The following is a 7,277-nucleotide window of genomic DNA, read 5'->3' as shown; positions in this document are numbered from 1 at the left end:
GATGTTAAGATTTCATTTTGAACTTCTAGCTTTACATTTTAAATGTTTATATTTGTCTACAAGATGGCGATACTTTTAACCCTTTGTAGCCTGCAGCAAAATGTCACACTTTTTACTGTTTTCTGCAAGGGTCACATGCTACTGAAATGATATGTGTGTGTCACTTTCGATGTTGGATAATGGTGTGTGTGTGTGTGTGCGCGTGTTTGTGCCCAACTTCAAAATACTTTTCTCTTAGAAGGCCACACTGCGTAATAATCTAATTCAATAATAAAAACAATGAGTTGTGAGAAACAAAGTTTTGGTTCTCGCTCAGGTTGTTTATGCAGGTGCACTGCAGCCATGGTTATAAGTATTACTATCAGTGCAGGAGTAGTCTTTTTGGAGATGGCAAGGTATTACAGCACACAGGAAGCTCTGGCTCCTCATCATCCTCCGTGGACTGTGAGGCTGACACAGAAGACGCCTCAGAGTCCACGGAGGACGCCTCAGAGGTGGGAACAGACCAGCTAGAGTCCAACTCAGACTCATCTGAAACTGAGACCGGATGGGAGTTGGAAGAAGCAGCTGCAGGATGGACTTCAAAAAATGGTAAAGTGTTTTGGTCTCCCACAAACACTGAGACGCTCCGCTACGTCCCAGCAGCCAGAAGTTTGTCCCCGGGACCAACACACTATGCTGTCGCCCGAATCAGTGACCCGGCATCCAGCTTTGCACTGCTGCTGACGGATGACATCCTGCAGCATATTGTGTCCATGACAAACCTGCATGGGAGACGGTCAATTGCAGAGTGGCGAGATATGGACACAGAGGAACTTCAGGCTTACGTGGGGCTGCTCATTTTGGCCGGTGTTTACAGATCAAAAAATGAATCGACCCTCAGCCTCTGGAGTGAGAAATCGGGACGGAGCATTTTCCGAGCCACGATGTCCCACAGGAGGTTTCACCAGATCAGCCAAACACTGCAGTTCGACGACGAGCTATCCCGACCGCGGTGCCGTGATGACAAGCTGGCTGCCTTCCGCAAAGTCTGGGATATGTGGACGCACCGCCTGCCGATGCTGTTCAGCCCATTCAGCGACGTCTGCGTGGATGAACAGCTCGTCCCATTCAGAGGCAGGTGCAGCTTCAAGCAGTACATGCCAAAAAAGCCGGCCAAATACGGTATAAAGATTTGGGCAAACTGTGATGTAAAATCATCATACGCCTGGAGACTGCAGGTGTATACAGGCAAAGCAGCTGGCAGTCCTTCTGAAGTCAACCAGGGGATGAGGGTGGTCCTGGAGATGACAGAGGGGCTCCAGGGACACATCATTACCTGTGACAATTTGTTCACGTCCTTCGCACTGGCTGAGGAGCTGCTCAGGAGAAAACTGGCCCTGGTTGGCACAATTCGCCGAAACAAGCCTGAGCTTCCCCCTATTTTGCTCCAGGCAAGAGCGAGAGCGATCCTCTCCTCCACCTTTGCCTTTACGAAGACCCACGCACTGGTCTCTTACATCCCTCTACGGGGCAGGAATGTGCTGCTTCTAAGCACGAAACACCAGACGTAAGCGACGAAATGAAGAGAAAGCCAGTCATAATCAAAGACTATAACCGATGCAAAGGAGGTGTCGACAACCTTGATAAGGTAGACACACATGTATTCTTACGCTTATATTCTTGTCTGAAATATATGTAGGTTTTTTTCAAATGAGAATTTTCCTATAAAATAATTAATATTTGCATCATGAGAGAAAATGCTTGGAATAATTTATTCAAATTGTCTTGTTTTATGTTTTTGTTAGGTTGTTGCCACCTACTCCTGCAGGAGGAGAACAAATCGCTGGCCACTTGCCCTCTTCCACAACCTGGTTGACATTTCCCATTACAACGCCTACGTCCTGTGGACATCAATGGAGCCATCCTGGCAGCAGCAGAAACCATACAGGAGGAGGCTCTTCATTGAAGAGGTGGGAGAAATGCTGGTGACCCCACACATCAAGAAGAGAGGGCGCCTTCCCCGCTCATCAGCCGCTGCAACAATGGTGTCAGATCTGCAGGGTGCTGCTGCAGGCCCCTCTCTCATCAGTGAACGGAAGAGCAGGAGGCAGTGCCACTTATGCATGGACAGAAGAGTTTGCAGCACCTGCTGCAAATGTGGGAAATTCATATGCAAGGACGGGACCACAGTCTGTCCATTTGCAGCCCCTGCTCCACCTGAGCTGGACTCTCACAGCCAGACACACAGTGTTCATTCAAAGTTCATCTTTGTAAAATAAATGTCTGGTTCAAAATGAACTAGTATTATTCATTTTAGTCAGGCTGGAGTAGTTTTAAAAGACTGACTCTTTGAAAGTGGGAACAAATATGAATATATCATATTTTTATAGCAGTTTTTGTGAAGGTGGCATTTTATGGCTTTAGGAACAAATACTTTTTTTTTTAAGGGACTCTTAAGGGTTAAATGGAGGCCCACTTTAGAGAACACGTGAATTGTAAATAAATACAGAGAAAACATAACAATTTGGAATGAACATTTTATTGGGGTCACACAGGTCAAAAACAGGATTAAGAAAAAACTATGGATGCTCACCGTTACATACGGAGGTTTCACGAAAGTTACATGGGAAATAAGCCCCTCCTCCACCTCTATATAAACAGCGTGTGGAAGCCCTTTCTGGCTCACTCTGTCCTAGAGATGGCAAATCCGGATAATTTTATGGACTCGGAGTCTTCTGAGTCAATCATTGAAGAGATCCGGATCATACGAGTCATTTGAGTCATTTGAGTCATATGAGTCAGCATGACCAAGACCGTAGAAATCCTACCGGTGAAACCGAAAAGTTGTTGCATTTAACCAGCATATTAAACTAACGTTACATTAACCTCCGCTACACAGTGTATTTTGCTTTAATAAAACATGTGTGTGTGTGTGCATTTTAAAAAATAAGTGTTTTGCATTATATGTATATAGTTATTTTAATATGTTCCTGTACTTAAGCTAATTTTGCACAATTGTGTTTTCATTTAATAATAATAATAATAATAATAATAATAATAATAATAATAATATTAATAATTATTGTATAATTACATTTTATATATTCTAACTGTTTTGCAATTTTCTATCATTTGTTTCTTTTTGTGTGCCATGTTCAAAATAAACGAGTTTCCAAGTAAGATCCTTATTGGAAATGCAGATAGTATTACAGGAGACTGTTGCACAACATGACCATTTTGTTAGAAGTCTACACTGAAACTTAATTTAGAGCCGGAAAAATCGCGGGATCCGTGAATCCAGGTCAATAATCGAGAGAGACCAGTAGCCTACGAGGACTCAGAGCCGTAACATATAGCAGGCAGCAGATCCAGAGATCCAGCAGACTCGTCCCCATGCACGAATCTACAGCAGACTCAGCCCCTCCTCCGAGTCCCACGGCTCCCGCGAGTCCCACGGCTCCCGCGACGAGTCGCAGCAGACTCAGAGATTTGCGGACTCACGGCTCACTCACGGCTCACGGCTCACTCACGGCTCACTCACGGCTCACGGGACTCTCGCGGGAGCCGGAGGAGGGGCTGAGTCTGCTGTAGATTCGTGCATGGCGACCACCATAGACTGTATATAAAGATGGCGACGAGTCTGCTCTGGATCTGCTGCTATATGTTACGGCTCTGAGTCCGCACGAGACACAAATATGTCATGATGGGGTCAAATAACTATGAAAAATAAGAAATTAATTAAAATGAACATATATACTATGTTCATTTTAATTAATTTCTTATTTTTCAAAGTTATTTTATCATGGGTGGAGATACTTAGTGAAGTTGTTGCAGTGGTGATTTGTTGACCCCTTGACCCAATAAGGTACACTCTTCAAGACCTTTCTGATTGGAAGGTTAGGGGTAGTCCCCCTCCCCCTACTTGTCACCAACCATCCCCCACTATCAAGATTCTCCCAAAACACCTCAGACAGAAGTGACAAGAGAAGAGAGAGTGACATTGACTGAGGATTATTTGCTAAAGATAAGAGGATTTTTTTGTTGGAGATGAGTACTCGGAAAATAAGTGATATATGGATGCATTTTGTTGGAGTAAATCAGGCACAAGCAAGATGTCAGTATTGCAAAAACCTGATATCTGTTCATGGAGGGAGCACATCAAATATGAGGAGGCACTTAAAAACTAAGCACCCCACTGCACTTTTAGCAGACACTCAGCAGACAACAACAGGGACAGCAGAAGCAGCAGCGACAACATCTGCAACGGCATCAACCAGCACAGATTCAGGTGTGGCAAGTACATCAACTCAACTTGCAACAGCCACCACCACAGCACCACAAGCAGCCAGAAAAAGGCCAAAACAAACCACTATGGGAGGCTTTATAAACAGGCCCATTCAACCACTGCAGCAGAGTAAAGTGGACCAGGCTTTGGTTAAAATGATAGCCACTGATTTTCAACCGTTCACAATTGTTGAAGACAGGGGGTTCAGAGCATACACAGCGGCACTGGACCCATCATATGTGCTGCCAAGCAGAGGCACTATATCAAAGCGGATGCTGCCCAACCTTTTCAAAAAGGTCAGAGCTGAACTCCAAGAGCAGATTAGGACTGCTCCTGCTGTATGTTTGACAACAGACTGCTGGACCTCCAACACAACAACAAGCTACATGTCAGTGACATGCCACTACATCACTGACTTTAAACTCAGATCCAATTTACTGGACTGTTTTGTTGTCGCAGAGTCGCACACATCCCAAAATCTGGCGCAAGAGTTGAGCCGGGTTGCAAAAGAGTGGGGCATTCAAGATAAAATTGCAGCCTGTGAAGCAGGATGTAGCCACACGGTGGAATTCAACCTACTTCATGATGCAGCGTGCCATCGAAATCAAGGAACCTCTTGTCTCCACAATGGCACTGCTCAATCCACTGCTACCAGCCTTAACTCCCGAGGAATGGGATATCACAAAGGAGGTGTGTGATATTCTTAAGCCCTTTGAAGAGGTGACTGTGGAGATGAGCTCAGAGAGGTATGTAAAAATAACGCAATTTTATGAATTACATTTTTCATACATTATATGCTGTGTTGATGGTCATTAGTATAAGGCCTGATGGTAATTAGTAAAGAAGGCTGCAACTGCAAGAAACACAATTTCAATGACTATTTATTTTTTCACAGGTTTGTGACAGGCTCAAAAGCCATTCTGATGGCACGGGGGCTCCAGAGAATTGTTGCCCACAGGCAGAGAAACCCCTCCACCCACGAACCTGTCAAAGGGATGGTTAATTTTCTTGCAGCAGATTTGGAGAAAAGATTTGGGCAAATTGAAAGGGTCAGAGTGCTTGCTGAAGCTACACTTTTGGACCATCGCTTCAAAAAGTATGCCTTTGTGATTGAAAGGAACGCAGAGGAAACTGTGTCAAGAGTGGTGGGAGCAGCAACACATGCGGCAACACCAACATTACCCAGCACAGAGGAGGAGGAGGAGGAGGAGGAGGAGGAGGAGGAGGAGGAGGAGGAGGAGGGTGGCACAACTGTGAATCCTCCAAGTGAGCCAGTGCCTCAATTCTGGGCTGACTTTGAGGAGCGAGTGACCACTCTGAGGCCAGGGGTCCAGAACCCGACCACTGGGGCCATGCTGGAGATCAAGGGATTCTTGGCAGAGCCACTTATCCCCCGAAAGGCTGACCCCTTGGAATGGTGGAGAGTTCGAGCCCTGGTGTACCAAAATATATGCACAGTCATGAAGACCAGGCTCTGCATTGTGGCCACATCTGTCCCCTCAGAGCGTGTTTTCTCGAAAACTGGGCAGATCATTACAGACAGGAGGAACAGGCTCAGCCCTTCAAAAGTGCGTGAGCTTGTCTTTCTTAATGCCAACTTGTGAGTGACACACTTAATTAATGCACTTGCACAATGCACATTATGTATATAGTTATTTGATTATGTTCCTGTACTAAGCACATTTTGCACAATTGTGTTAATTTAAAAAAAAAAAAATAAAAATCTTAGCCTATATGCCAACTGATTTGCACATTGTTCTCTCATTTGTTGTTGGCAAAAGATATGCTTGATTTTTTTGTGTGTGCATTTAAAAAAATAAGTGTTTTGCATTGTATGTATATAGTTATTTTAATATGTTCCTGTACTTAAGATAATTTTGCACAATTGTGTTTTCATTTAATAATAATAATTGTATAATTACATTTTATATATTCTAACTGTTTTGAAATGTTCTATAATTTGTTTCTTTTTGTGTGCCATGTTCAAAATAAACGAGTTTCCAAGTAAGATCCGATTCCTTATTGGAAATGCAGCTATTATTACAGAAGAGTCTCCTGTAATAATAGCTGCATTTCCTGAGGAGACTGTTGCACAACATGACCATTTTGTTAGAAGTCTACACTGAAACTTAATTTAGAGCCGGAAAAATCGCGGGATCCGTGAATCCAGGTCAATGATCGAGAGAGACCAGTAGCCTACGAGGACTCAGAGCCGTAACATATAGCAGGCAGCAGATCCAGAGATCCAGCAGACTCGTCCCCTCCTCCGGCTCGCACGGCTCCCGCGAGTCCCACGGCTCCCGCGAGTCCCACGGCTCCCTCGACGAGTCGCAGCAGACTCAGAGATTTGCGGACTCACGGCTCACTCACGGCTCACGGCTCACTCACGGCTCCCGCGAGTCCAACGACTCACGGCTCACTCACGGCTCACGGGACTCTCGCGGGAGCCGGAGGAGGGGCTGAATTTGCTGTTGATTCGTGCATGGCCTACCTCTTTAGGTAGCTTGTGTCGAATCAGTAGAACACAGTAGCTGCGGTATGCCGTGAGGTCTGATCCGGGAACACTTTGGCCAGACACCAGACAGGACTATATATAGCCCACTTCGTCTTCGTACTGCAGTTGCTTTACCGCACCGTTGTGACGAAAAGGGAGCTGAGCCAGAAGGCAAAGCTCTCTGTCTACCGGGCCATCTTCATTCCTACCCTCACCTATGGTCATGAAGGATGGGTCATGACCGAAAGAACGAGATCGCGGATACAAGCGGCCGAGATGGGTTTCCTCCGCAGGGTGGCTGGTGTCTCCCTTAGGGATAAGGTGAGAAGTTCGGTTATCCGGGAGGGACTCGGAGTTGAGCCGCTCCTCCTTCGCGTCGAAAGGAGCCAATTGAGGTGGTTCGGGCACCTAGTTAGGATGCCACCTGGGCGCCTCCCTAGGGAGGTGTTCCAGGCACGTCCAGCTGGGAAGAGACCAAGGGGTAGACCTAGGACCAGGTGGAGGGATTGTATCTCT

General features: G+C 45.7%; 1 pseudogene; it reads left to right on the top strand.

Moving 5' to 3' along the window:
- The first annotated feature begins 323 nt into the window (after positions 1-323).
- LOC117462136 (piggyBac transposable element-derived protein 4-like) lies at positions 324-2,261 on the top strand (annotated as a pseudogene).
- Positions 2,262-7,277: the final 5,016 nt, after the last annotated feature.

Source organism: Pseudochaenichthys georgianus, chromosome 17 (assembly GCF_902827115.2).
Source record: "Pseudochaenichthys georgianus chromosome 17, fPseGeo1.2, whole genome shotgun sequence".
In the NCBI taxonomy this organism is placed as follows: domain Eukaryota; kingdom Metazoa; phylum Chordata; class Actinopteri; order Perciformes; family Channichthyidae; genus Pseudochaenichthys; species Pseudochaenichthys georgianus.
This window is presented reverse-complemented; position numbering and strand designations above follow the sequence as displayed.